At 37.5% G+C, this 13,751-nt stretch overlaps 1 pseudogene; it reads left to right on the top strand.

Annotated features, from left to right (window-relative positions):
* LOC138846179 (52 kDa repressor of the inhibitor of the protein kinase-like) overlaps window positions 1–12,458 on the top strand; it is a 68,079-nt pseudogene extending 55,621 nt beyond the window's left edge.
* Window positions 12,459–13,751: the final 1,293 nt, after the last annotated feature.

The following is a 13,751-nucleotide window of genomic DNA, read 5'->3' as shown; positions in this document are numbered from 1 at the left end:
TCTCCTTGGAATGCTAAATTAATGAAATCAAAATAATTCAAAACAAAAAAATAACATAATTTCCCCAATTTAATTGAGATGAATGTGTTCTATTTAATCTAGATTCACTTGCTGAAACAAATTTTGTGTCATCACTCACTTGAAATATTAAGGACCCAGAAAAGTTATTTTTTCTACTTTTAAAAATTCACACATGGGGCCAGTGCTGTGGTGTAGCAGGTAAAGCCGCTGCCTGCAGTGCCAACATCCCATATGGGCACCGGTTCTGGTTCTGGCTGCTCCACTTCTGATCCAGCTCTCTGCTATGGCCTGAGAAAGCAGTGGAAGATGGTTCAACTCCTTGGGCCCCTGCATCTGCATGGCAGTTCTGAAGGAAGTTCCTTGGCTCCTGACTTTGGAATGGCAAAGCTCCAGCCATTGCGCCAACTGGGGAGTGAACCAGTGGATGGAAGTCTTCTCTCTCTCTTTGCCTCTCCTCTATCTAACTCTGAATTTCAAATAAATAAATAAATCTTTTAAAAAAAGGTACACATAGGAGTGGGCATTTAGCTTCATAGTTAGGGTGACTTTGTCTCATATACTTGGGTTTGATTCCCACAGCAGCTCCTTACTACAGGCTCCTGTGAGTGCAGACCCTGGGAAATGGCTTGAGTAATTGATGTGCCTGCTACACAGATCTAGATTATCTATCTATTGGCTCCAGCCCTAGGCCAGTCTCAGACACTATGGATATATGGGGAGTTGTCTCTTTTCCTATCAAATAAATACAACTTTAAAATTAAAATAGAACAAGGAATATATATGGACCTGACATTCAGGAATGCAATAAATCAGGATTTTTAATGCATTGGTATCCTAATTAAATCATCAAGAGTGATATAAGAAATGGTATGTGTCTTTCATGAGAAAATAATAAAGTGAAATTATAATAAGTTGCTTGAGTTTAATAGATATGATTGCATTGAAACGTTTCTAGAGAGTGTTTTCTTTAGAAAGTTATTAAATCACTAAACTCTGTTGATTTTTCAAATTACATCATCAGATCATCTTAGAAACTGTTTGAGACTTTCATCACTCTGAATACAAGCCCAGTATTTTAAGCAGTTGTGAATAACTCGGTCATTTTAGGAATCTAAAAATGGTCTTACTTTTATGTTTCCCTCACATCTTTAAAAATACTAGTTAAGTGAGTCAGTGCTTATGCTGATTTTCTAAATATTTAATTAGGCTATTCTGTGAAAAGCAATAAAAAATGATGGTCTTCTTTCTTTTTTGCATAAAAAAGTTAGTCTCTAATCCAGAATAGTATTATGAATCCAACATTAATGTTCCTTATTCTATTAGTTAAAGATGAACTGAGACTTAGAAAAATATCCCTATATTTACAATATTCCCATCATTTTCATTTTAGAAATATTTATTTATTTATTTGAAAGAAAGAGAGAGATCTATCTGCTGATTCATTCCTCAAATGGCTGCAAAAGTCAGGGCTGGAACAGGCTGAAGTCAGGAGCCATGAACTCAATCCTCGTCTCCCATTTGGGTGACAGGGGCCCTGCCTTCCCAGACACATTAGCAGGGAGTTGGATTTAAAGTGGTGCTTCCAGGACATGATCTGACACTCCAATATGTGATCCCAGCTTAACCAGCTGTGCCACAACACTAGTCCCTCCAGTCATTTTCATTTGTAATTTCATGTGGTAACACAAACATTTTGAGATCAGTATAGAGAAAACAAATTTTCCTTTCTCAAACAATTTCTGAAATAACTCCTTTCCATGAAATGCCTCTAAATTGATGATCTTAATGCTAACCTTTCTCATGAAAAATATATGAAGCAGATATATTTAGCTACTACTTTAGAAGCAAAGCCCAAAGAATTGGCAACAGAAGGTTTAGTCTTATTTTTTCATTTTTATCCCTATTTTCCATCAAATCTAAATATACAATGAAGAAATGGACAGCTAATAAGAACCCTATTGAATTCCTTTGTTTCAATTTTATTTATTTCTACTCTAAATTTAATCATTCCTTTCTCCTACTATTTTTGAGTTTGGTTTGCTGTGTTTCTGAGATGCATTGATAGCTCATGTATTTGGAGCATTTCCAACTTCTTGATGTAGGCACCAATTGCTATAAACTTCCCTCTTAACACTTCTTTTGCAGTATACCCAAGTTTCGATATGTTGCATTGTTCTTTCACTCATTTACCGAAAATTTTTTATCTATCCTTTGATTTCTTTTTTTTTTTTTTTTTTTTTTGAAAGGCAGAGTGGACAGTGAGACAGAGAGACAGAGAGAAAGGTCTTCCTTTTGTGGTTGGTTTACCTTCCAATGGCCGCTGCAGCCAGCACACCACGCTGATCTGATGGCAGGAGCCAGGTGTTTCTCCTGGTCTCCCATGGGGTACAGGGCCCAAGTACTTGGGCCATCTTCCACTGCACTCCCTGGCCACAGCAGAGAGCTGGCCTGGAAGACGGGCAACCGGGACAGAATCCGGCGCCCTGACCAGGACTAGAACCCAGTGTGCCAGCGCCACAAGGCGGAGGATTAGCCTAGTGAGCCATGGCACCGGCCTATCCTTTGATTTCTTCTATGACCCACTGTTCATTCAGGAGCATGTTGTTCAGTCTCCATGTGTTTTCAGATGTTCTAGAGATTTGTGAGTTGTTGATTTTCAGCTTCATTTTTTTGTGGTCAGAGAAGATAAATGGCATGATTTTAATCTTTTTGAAATTTGCTGAGACTTGCTTTATGGAGTAACATGGGGTCTAGCCTAGAGAAAGTCCCATGCACTGATGAGAAGAATGTGTATTCTGCACCTGTGGGGAAAAGGTCTGTAGAAATCAGTTAGGTACATTCGCTCATTAGTGTCAATTAACTCTGTTGCTTCTTTTGTTGATTTTCTGTATGGTTGACCTGTCCATTGCTGAAATTGAGGTGTTGAAGTCCCCTGTAACTATTGTATTGAAGTCTATGTCTCCCTTTAGAGCCATTAACATGTCTTTTTAAAAGACAAGCACCCTGTAATTAGCTGCATGTATGTTTATTACAGTCACATCTTTCTATTGAATTAATCCCCTAGTGCCTTTCTTCATCTCTTTTAACAATTTTTGTGTTTGATATTAGCATGGCTACAATGGCTCTTTTTTGCTTTCTGATAGCATGGAAAATCTTTTCTCCACCCTTTCACTTTCAGTCTGCATGTATCTTTGTTGTTAAGGTGTATTTCTTGTAGGCAACAAATAGATGGGTCTTGTTTTTTTAATCCATTCAGCCAGTCTGTGTCTTTTAACTGGAGAGATGAGGCCACTTACATTCAAGATAACTATTGATAAATAACAACTTTGCCCTGCCATTTTCCCAAAAATATTCTTATTGTTTACTTTGGATTCCCTTTGTACTTTTGCTGGGAGATTTTCTACCTTCACACATTCTTTCATGGTGATTACTATGTTTCTGTGTGTAGCACATCCTTAAACATCTTTTTTAAGGCTGGACGAGCAGTGACAAATTCTTTCAATTTCTATTTGTTATGTAAGGCCTTTATTTTACCTTCATTCATAAATGAGAGCTTTGCAGGGTATAGTATTCTGGGTTTAGATTATCTCTTGCCAATTCTCTCCTACCCTGTAGGGTTTCTGATGTGAAGTCAGCTGTGAGTCTAATTGCAGACCCTCTGAAAATAATCTGCTGTTTCTCTCATGCAGATTTTAGACTCTTTTCTTTATGTTTTACTAAGGAAAGTTTGACTACAATGTGTCATAGTGAAGATGTTTTCTGGTCATGTCTGTTAGGAATTCTATGTGCTTCCTCTACTTGGATGTTCCTTTCTTTCTCTGAATTGGGGAAGTTTTCTGTAATTATTTCACTAAATAGTCCTTCTAGTCCATTCTCTCTTTCTACACTTCCAGGAATTCCTAATACCTGTTTGTTTGGTCATTAGATAGTATCCCATAAATCTCCAACATTGTTTTTAATTTTTCTAATTTCCTCTCATTTTTTTTAGTCTGAATGTAAAATTTCCAGATTTGTGTTCTAGTTTTGATATTCTTTCTTCTGCCTCATAAAGTATGTTGGTAAATCTTTATGCTGCATTTTTAATCTGATCTATTGAATTCTTCATTTCTAATATTTCATTTTGATATCCTTAAAATCTCAATTTCATGGGAAAAATTTTCATTCATGTTATGTATGGATTTTTTTAAATCATGCTTTTGCTTATGATTGCATCTAAGTAATCCTATGATTAATCTTTCGAATTCCATTTCAGGCATTTCCTCAATCTCTTCATCTTCACATTCTAGTATTGAAGTGTCGTTGTGTTCCTTTGGCAGCATTATATTATCTTCTTTATTCTTCTTTCTTGAATCTCTGCAAATTTTTTAGCTATTTGTAGAGATACTTGTTGGTTTTTTCCTCTGAAGGCTTTTATCTTTGGACTATGCTTCTGTAGCTTAGTGGATTGTCTGTTCTCTCAGTGAATACCCAGAGGCATGTGCTAGGTGTAGCCATGGAGCTCTGGTAGGTGTTTCAGTGGGGAGACTATCCCTGGTGACACCCAATTTGGGCGTGGTATACAACCTCTTTTTTATCAGCTTGCAGGGTTTGATCAACACTGTTGACATAGTAACACCCTTAGCACCTCTCTTCGAAGGGAATCAATATCCAGGTGTTGGTCTACAATGGGTGCAAAACTCATCCATGCTGCATAAATATCACTCAAAGGGTCTGTGCAGTCCTCAGTGTAAGCACAGATCTTGTTGCAGTGACCCATCACAGGCAATCAGGGAACTCGAGCATGTGGAGCCACTCACAGATCACTCAGAAACCCAACTGCACCCTGCATCCTCTGCTGTAGTAACAGTATTCCTGCAGTCTCAGCACACAAGGCTCCCACAGTCACAGGATGCCAAGGATCTGCTCCACCCAGCTATTCTATCCCTTCCACAGAGGAGCAGAGACACTCCCAGAACCAGCCAACTGTGGGACTCCACCACGGCAGTTTGAGCCCCGGAGCATGTAATGTTATTGGAGCCTGGGGATACTTCACAGACCTATGTTGGTACCCAGCCTCCTGTCAATCCTCTGAGCCATACCCAGTTGTGTCTTCTGTGATGGTTGCTCAGCATGCGGACATGAGCTTGCACAGCTGTTACCTATGTCGAAAAATGGTGCCTGCCCTCTCTTAGCCAGTTGGTGAGCACCAGTACAGGGAAAGAGAAAGTGTCCTATTTTTGTCCTCCTTTTGGCAGGTACTCTGTTCTCCACAGGGCTTCAGGCTGGACCCACGGCAGGCTCTCTCTGCAGTTATATCACCAGTGGCATAGTCTGCTACAGTCTGGTACTCTCCAAAGCACTCTCCAAAATTAGCATTCAGATTCTTGGCTACTGGGGCTCTGTGTTGTATCTGTGATTGTGCTGCACATCCACACCATACATATAGGTCCAGAGTGTCCATCTTCCTTCTGTGGAATTTCCACTGCAGTTTTCTCCCAAACTCTTCCCTAAGATTGCACTCTTCACATTTTTCACCACCTTTCCTTAGCCTACAGCAGTTAGCTCCCTCCCTTTTCTGCCTCAATGCTAAAATTCATATGGAAATACAAAACACTCTGAGTAGCTAAAGCAATATTATACAACAAATACAAAGCTGGAGGCATCACAGTAACAGATTTCAAGACATACTACAGGAAGTTATAATCAAAACAGCTTGGTACTGGCAAAAATAATAGATGTATAGATGAATGGAACAGAATAGAAACTCCATAAATCAAACCATGGCTCTGCAACCAACTTATCTTTGACAGAGGAGCTAAAATCAATCCTTGGAGCATGGACATTCTCTTCAAGAAATGGTGCTGGGAAAATTGATTCTCTGCATCCAGAAGTATGCAGCAAGGCTCCTGCCTTACATCTCATACAAAAATCCACTCAAAATAGATCAAGGACTTAAATCTATGACCTGATACCATAAAATTACTACAGAACATTGGGTAAACTCTGCAAGACATTGGCATAGGCAAAGAGTTCTTGGAAAAGATCCCAGAAGCACAGGCAATCAAAGCCAAACCAGACAACTGAGATTACATCAACCTGAGAAGCTTCTGCACTGCAAAAGAAACAGTCAGCAAAGTGAAAAGGGAACTGACAGAATGGGAGAAAATATTTGCAAACTATGCAACTGATAAAGGATTAATATCCTGAATCTATAAATAGCTTAAGAAATTCAGTAACAATAAAACAATCCAATTAAGAAATGGACAAAGGACTTGAACAGGCATTTTTTAAGAAGAAATTCAAATGGCCAAGACACACATGAAAAAACGCTCAGAATCCCTAGCCATCAGGGAAATGCAAATCCAAACCACAATAAGGTTTAACCTCACCCCAGTTAGAATGTCTTTATTACAGAAACCAACAAACAACAAATACTGGTGAAGATGTGGGGAAAAAGGTACCCTAATCCACTGTTGGTGGCAATGTAAACTGGCATGGCCACTGTGGAAGACAGTAAGGGGATAACTCAGAAACCTGTAATATGGACCTACCATATAATCCAGCCATCCCTCCCCTTTTGTGAATTTACTCAAAGGAAATGAAATCATCATATGAAAGAGCTACCTTTAACCCCACATTTGTTGCAGTTCAATTTATAATAGCTAAGAAATGGAATCAACTCAGATGTCCATCAACTGAAGACCAGATAAAGAAATTATGGTATATATACACTATGGAATACTATTCAGCAGTTAAAAAAAAACCTGAAATGGTGTCATTTGCAACAAAATAGATGCAATGGAAATCATCATACTTAGTGAAATATGCATCTCAAAAAGACAAATTCCATATTTCTCCCTGATCTGTGGTAATTAATAGAGTACCCAATAGGTCTATAGAAGTAAAATTGACACTTTGAAATGTGAAGATTTGAACAGCCTTTGTCTTGACTGTTGAGGAATAGGTTTTTTTTTTTTTTAAACTATTTGTTAAACTCTTTACTTAGTGTAGGGCTATCATTATGTATATAAAGTTAACTGAAAATAGATCTTTGTAAAAAATAAGAATGGAATAGGAGAGGGAGGAGGAAGGGTAGGGTGGCAAGAGTTATTGTGTTCCTAAATTTGTATATATGAAATGCATGATGTTTGTATACCTTAAATAAAAGGTTTCTAGGTTAAAAAAAAAGAAGTGCCTACATGAGGATCATTTTACAATGATTTGCTAAGCTCATAACTCTTGTTACTTTCAAGAAAAGAGAAGTAAAAATTTGATAATGTCTTCAGAGAAGCCATATGAGTGTGGCTTCAAATTCAAAAATTTCCTTGGAAAATGGAAAGAAAAGATAATGCAAATTTTCCATGAACTTTTCAAACACTCATATGCATACATCTCAAATTTTTGATACTGTACAAGGATAAAATGTTCATGCATCATTTGTTTTAAATTAAAATATGAAAAGCATGCATAAAACATCTTGTGAATTTTACAGTAGAAAGATTTAATATGAAACATTGATAAATTATCTATAAAATGATTAAATATTATGGTTAAAATTTTATCTGAATATTAAAATATATATAAATTCTTAAATATAATTTGGGAGTAAAATTGCCCAAACCTTTGAACTCTTCAATTGTACATCTCCAAATTTATGAGGTAGTGAAATAAATGTTCAAAGCTCAAAAAGTTGAATACAAGTCATTAGGGTTTTTCAACAAAGTCCGTTTATTTTATACTGAAGATAATATTCAAAAAATCAAAAGTGTTATTTAGGCTAGCAGTTAAGATGTTGCTTAAGACATTCACAGCCCGCATTAAAATGTCTGGGTTTAGTTCTGGGTTTTGACTCCTGACCCCATCTTCCTGCTAATGTGGACTCTGGGTGGTAATAGTGATGGCTCCGGTGACTGGGTTCCTGCCATCCACATGGGAATCCTGGCTTGAGTTCCCAGCTCCCAGCTTTGGTTTATTCCAGCACTAATTATTGCAAGTATTTGGGGAATGAACCATTTGATGAGATCAGCCCCTCCCTCTCTCTCTCACACACAAACACACACACATATACAAACACACACACAATCAATCTAAGGTAGAGTGCAACAAAAACAAAACATCTATAGCCAAGCTCTCAGACAATGCCTTTCAAACTTAATGTGACCTGCCTCCTTTTATAATACACAAGATGATTGGCAGGGATAATATCAAATTACAACTTTTTCCCTTTATCATTTGACTATTGGGAAGACACATCACCTGTGATCTGGCAAAGATTCTTTTATCAAAAAATAACTCCCTTGTGCTAGCTCTGGGATATGTCTGACAATGAGGACACAATAGAAGACAAAGATATATCAAATGGCAAGATTTCCTTCATTTTTTGAAATTTTACCTTTTATTTATTTGAAAGGCAGAACTACAGAGAGAGAATGAAGGAGGGAGAGAATGAGGGAGGGAGGGGGGAGAGAGAGAGAGAGAATCTTCCACCCTCTGGTTCTCTCCTCAAATCTTACATGGCCTCAACAGCCAGAGCTGGATCTGTCTGTCTGAAGCCAAGATCCAGGAGCTTCTTCCAGGTCTCCCATGCAGGTGCAGGGGCCCAAGGACTCGGGACATGCTCTGCTGCTCTCCCAGTCACTTTAGTTCGGAGCTGGATCTGAAGTGGTGCAGTCAGGTCTCAAACCAGCACCCATAAAGAATGACGGCATCATAGGCAGAGGCTTACCCTGCTATGCCACAATGCTGGCGTCAAGATTTCAAATCTTCCTATGATGTATCACCAAGTAAAGCATTATTTAAAAATAAAGACCATAGTAGAGCTTTTGAAAATCTCTCCCAAGTTCAACTCAACCCAAATGTATACTCATGTCTGTTCAAAATACACAACTTCATCAGCTATACAATTTTTGATTGTTAGTTTTGGGTACTTTATTTTCCTTTTAGCATTCTAAGGATCATATCTAGGGTTTTTTTTTTTTTTTTTTTTTTTTTTTTTTGCCTCCATGTCTTTGATAAGAAGTTGACAGCTTCATTCTTTCTTTATATGAAATGTGGTCTTTTTTTTTTCTTTTGCTGTTGCCTACAAGTTTTCTTCATTAGTTTTCTGTTTTTAAGAGTTTGCCTGCATTTGTTTTTAAGAATCTGATTATAGTGTGTGTGTGTGTGTGTGTGTGTGTGTGTTTGAGTCTGTACAATTGTCCTTTTACCAACTGGTGAGATTCAGAGCCCTTGTTTCATCAAATCTTTCCTGTTGTTCTCTCCCTTCTATTTTTATAATTCCCCCACAGTTTCTGAAAGCCCTGTTTATTTATTTTTCAATTCTCTTTCGCTGAGTTCTACAAATCGGATAATGCTTATTAAACTATCTTCAAGGTTAATATCTCTTTGCTTTTATCACCTTGACTCTGTGACTAAGAGAGATTTCCATATCAGATACTTTATTCATTTCAGAATTCATATCTTGCTCTTTAGTATACATTGTTTGTCTGATGAGATATTTTCTCTTTTCACTCTACCTGAGTATATTTTTCTTTATCTCATTGAGCACAAGTGCTTAAACTTCTTGCTGTTCCCATTTCTTGAGTCATCTTGCAGTTCTTATGCCTCAATTGTTCTATATCAATAATGAATGAGTCAATTTTTTCTAAATCTTTATATATAAAGTAATTTTGTAAATGTTTTATGGATTTCTGTATATTCCTCAGAAGAGTGCTAATGTTTTTAAAGAGGCGATTAACTTGATTGGATTCAGCCAACTCTGTCTCTTGGTTATCAGCACAACTGTCATTTCAGTCATTTCTCTTTATCTGAATTCTATACAATAGTGGTTCTAGACTCATCCAGAGGTTTAAAAAATTTGTTATACAGATTTAGAAGTTTCCTTTTTTCAGTTTTCTATGTTTTCTAGAATTCTTTCTTAAATTTCCAGTAGCTTTTATTTAGCTTCAATTTCTGCTCTCTGATTTCTCAGGTCACAGAAATATGGTTTTCTATTCGAGCTTCAGGCATCCTGTGTAGCTGTGACTACAGAATGCTCTCAGAGTGAAGACAAAGCAATTGGAATTTTATTCCATGCTATCCTCTTTTAAAACCAAAACATAAACTCCTCTTCAATAACTGTTAAATTTTCCATCGTAGAATGAGAATTCCTGACAGACTTTCATGTTTTTATTTGATTGAGTGATGCATGAGACATGGAATTGTTACTTGAATAATGCTTGGAAGATTTAAATATCACATAAGGTATTTTTCTCTCATGTGATTTAGAATCTGAAATCTATAGCATTAGTAATATTAGTCAAACCAGAGAGGAAACATCCAATTTAATATTCTGCTTCATATAATCCTATTTAAAATATCTAAAGCATCACTTAGAAACATGTTGAAAAACATGAGGGTAAAAATAGAGAAAGAAACAAAAAATTATATTGTGATAATACTCAATGTGTGAAGTGATTAAATCATCTGTTCCTATTTGGCAAAAAAAAAAAAATATATATATATATATATATAATGATGAGGAGGACTTCATTTGTCCAGGAAAAGGCGCCAAATTTCTATTACTTCAAATTAAAGGGAAGAGCACCTGCCTGTGTTGGTTAGGTTTTTGAGAATCTCGTGACCTGAGAGAATATTCTGTGGGCTTCCTGCCTGATGAAGCTGATGCAGAAATTTTGACTGTGGGGGTCTTCCTCTCATGGAGTCAGCAACAGGAGGTTTTGGACCTCAATAAATCTTGCATTGCTGGAATAAAGGAAGGAAGGGAGGGCGGGAGGGAGGGGGAGGGAGGGAGAGAAGAAGAAAGGAAGGAAGGAAGGAAGGAAGGAAGGAAGGAAGGAAGGAAGGAAGGAAGGAAAGAAGGAAGGAAGGGAGAGAGAGAGAGAGGGGGAGGGAGGGAGGGGGAGGGAAGGATGAAAGGAGGAGGTAGAGAGGGAGGAAGGAAGAAAGGAAGGAAGGAAGGAAGGAATAAAGAAGGGGAGGGAGAAAGGGAGGGAGGGAAGGAGAAAGGGAGGGAGGGAGGGAGGGAGGAAGACTGCCTGGGAAATTTCACACTATGATAACTGAGAAGTGAGGACTAAATATGGAATATTGCTGTGGCCAGACTTACAATGTGTCTGGTGGTTTTTCTTCCCAAAATAAAAATTAATACTTCTGTGCTTTTAGAGAAATGTCCCCAAGCTGTCTACACGCTATGCCCTTCCTGTGCCTTAAAAATGTGGTTAGAAAAAATCAGTGCCTGTTATGGTGGTATCTGTTGCATTGGAAACAATTAAGGAAGTTTGTTCTTTTTTCCATCCATCAACACAACTGCTTCTTGAACTTGACAATGTGATTTCCATTCTTTTCCGAACAGTGAAAAAGAGGCAAAGAACCGAAGGAAATTTGACATTCTCAGTAATGATTCTTTTGAAAATCTCATGGACCTTCTTCAAGCACTTGTTTATGTTTAGATGGTATAAATAGTGATACAAATATTAGATTAAATAACTGCATAGTGGCCCTGCATTTGTACTCTGTAGTGCAGACACAAATTTTGATTTCATTGTTACCATTGTTGTTCTTAAAATTGTCTTATCTTTTACAAGAGCCTCTGGGAAAAATCTCCTGGGGCAAACCTCTGATGTCTTATTTACAACCAGTAGCTTGACCGCAGTCCTACATTTGCTGAATGAAGTGATGGAAAATATTGAAATGTATCATGAGTTTTGGCTTGAGGAAGCCACAAACTTGGCAACCAAGCTTGATATTCGAATGAAACTCCCTGGAAGATTACACAGGGTTCATCAAGGCAACTCTGGAATCTCAGCTAACTTCCGAGAGTTACTATAAAGAACCCTGAAGTATTCCAACAGCGGAGCACATTATCCAGGAATTTAAAGATGTATTTTCAGAGCAGCATCTCATGGTCATAAATGCTTTGCTCTGGTACCCTTGGTCATGGGACAGCTCAAATTCAATACATCAGAGGAGCATCATGCTGTCATGTACGGAAGTCACTTACCCAATCCTGAAGCTCCGTCAGCTGAGCTTCATTGCTGGAAAACAAAATGGAAACAAGGAGGCAAAGGTATAGAGCTGCCATGCATCCTTTATGAAGGCCTCTATCTGCCTGACATCAAGCTTCTCCTTAATGTATATGCCTTACGGAGGTGCTGTATGTTCTCCCTGTAGTGAAGGTTGAGAATGAACGCTATGAAAATGGACTCAAGTGTCTCAAAGCATACTTGAGGAACGCTTTAACAGATCAAAGGTCAAGTAACTTGGCTTTGGCTAATATAAATTTTGATGTAAAACATAATCTGTATTTATTGGTGGATATATACATTAAACAACACAACTAAGAGCTTCTGACAGACAATTCAGAACCCATTGAAAATACTTCAGAGACTTTAAAAATAGACTTTCTCTTGTATTTGATACCCATAGGCCACTTAATCAATGAATATCTCTACCTGTAGGCCTCCCATTGACTATGTGAGCCTTTGATAATCTCCCTAACTAAATGGCTGCTGTTAAACACCCATGCTTGGACAACCTCTCAAAATAGCAAAAATAGCATTATAAGAACTTTTCTTCCAAAAATAGCATTGCAATTGACATTCCCTTTATGTGGCTCTGGTAGTAGCATTCTGGAATTACTTAAGTTACTTTATTTAAAAAAAAAAATATTTGTTTATATATTTGAGAAGTAGAGTTACAGATAGAGAGGGAGAGTCAGAGGTCTTCCATCTGCTGGTTCATTCCCCATATGGCAATAATGGCCAGAATTGGACCAATCTGAAGAAGCCAGGAGTTTCTTCTGGGTCTCCCACATGCATACAGGTGTCCAAGCACTTGGGCCATCTTCCATTGCTTTTCCAGGCCATACCAGGGAGTTGGATTGTAACTGGAGCAACCAGGACTCAAACAGGCACCCATGTGGGATGCTGGCACTGCAGGCAGAGGCTTAACCTACTAAGCACTGTCCCCAGTTAAGTCATTTTAGATATAACACTTATTATTACTGTGGATCCAACTTTCGGGTTTGAATTAACAATGTTTTGAAGAAATAAATTTTGAGGAGGTGTGAAAAAAGAAATAGATTTTAAGAAATTTGCAATGAAACCCATGATTGAACTTTGACTAATAGGAGTTTTGACTAACAGGAGTTAAAAATCTGAAATGGACAATTACCAGAGAGAAATTAGTGGTATCACTATACAAGGATTTTAGTGTAAGTTTTGTCTTGATCAAATGAGCCTTAAATGATTTAAGTTAACAGTGATAGAACCTGCAATTGTCATTCCACATCTGGAAATTCTTGATTACATTCCTTTGTTGAGCCTACACCTTTTTAGCATGTGTATGTTTAATATTTGTGTTCAATGGTCGAGAGAGTCTCAGAGACCATGGATATGGAAAATCGACTTATCTGTTTTCTTCTTTTTCTATCACACTACAGCCTGGACTTGATTTATAAGCAAACCAGAAAAATTACAAAAAGAAGTGTTTTGTGGTTTAACTAGAAATAATACAGAAAATATTGCTGTTATTTTTGGTGAAGAAAATTGATTTTGTATAGTTTATTTGAATCTATATAAAATGTGAATTGTACTTAAAAAAAAAAGGTGAACAAAAGATGGCTAGGACCATGACATGGCACACAAGGAGCTAAACTGATGTTTGACAGAAAGAAAATAGATTTTTGAATCCTTGTGTTTGCTTTGGATTCCTCTGCTAAGTATAAAACAAGCATTCACAAGGAAATACAA

The sequence above is a fragment of the Oryctolagus cuniculus genome, chromosome 1 (assembly GCF_051225735.1).
Source record: "Oryctolagus cuniculus isolate XC-2025 breed Fujian yellow rabbit chromosome 1, ASM5122573v1, whole genome shotgun sequence".
Lineage (NCBI taxonomy): Eukaryota > Metazoa > Chordata > Mammalia > Lagomorpha > Leporidae > Oryctolagus > Oryctolagus cuniculus.
Note: the sequence above shows the minus strand (reverse complement) of the source record. Positions and strands in the feature narration are given on the sequence as shown.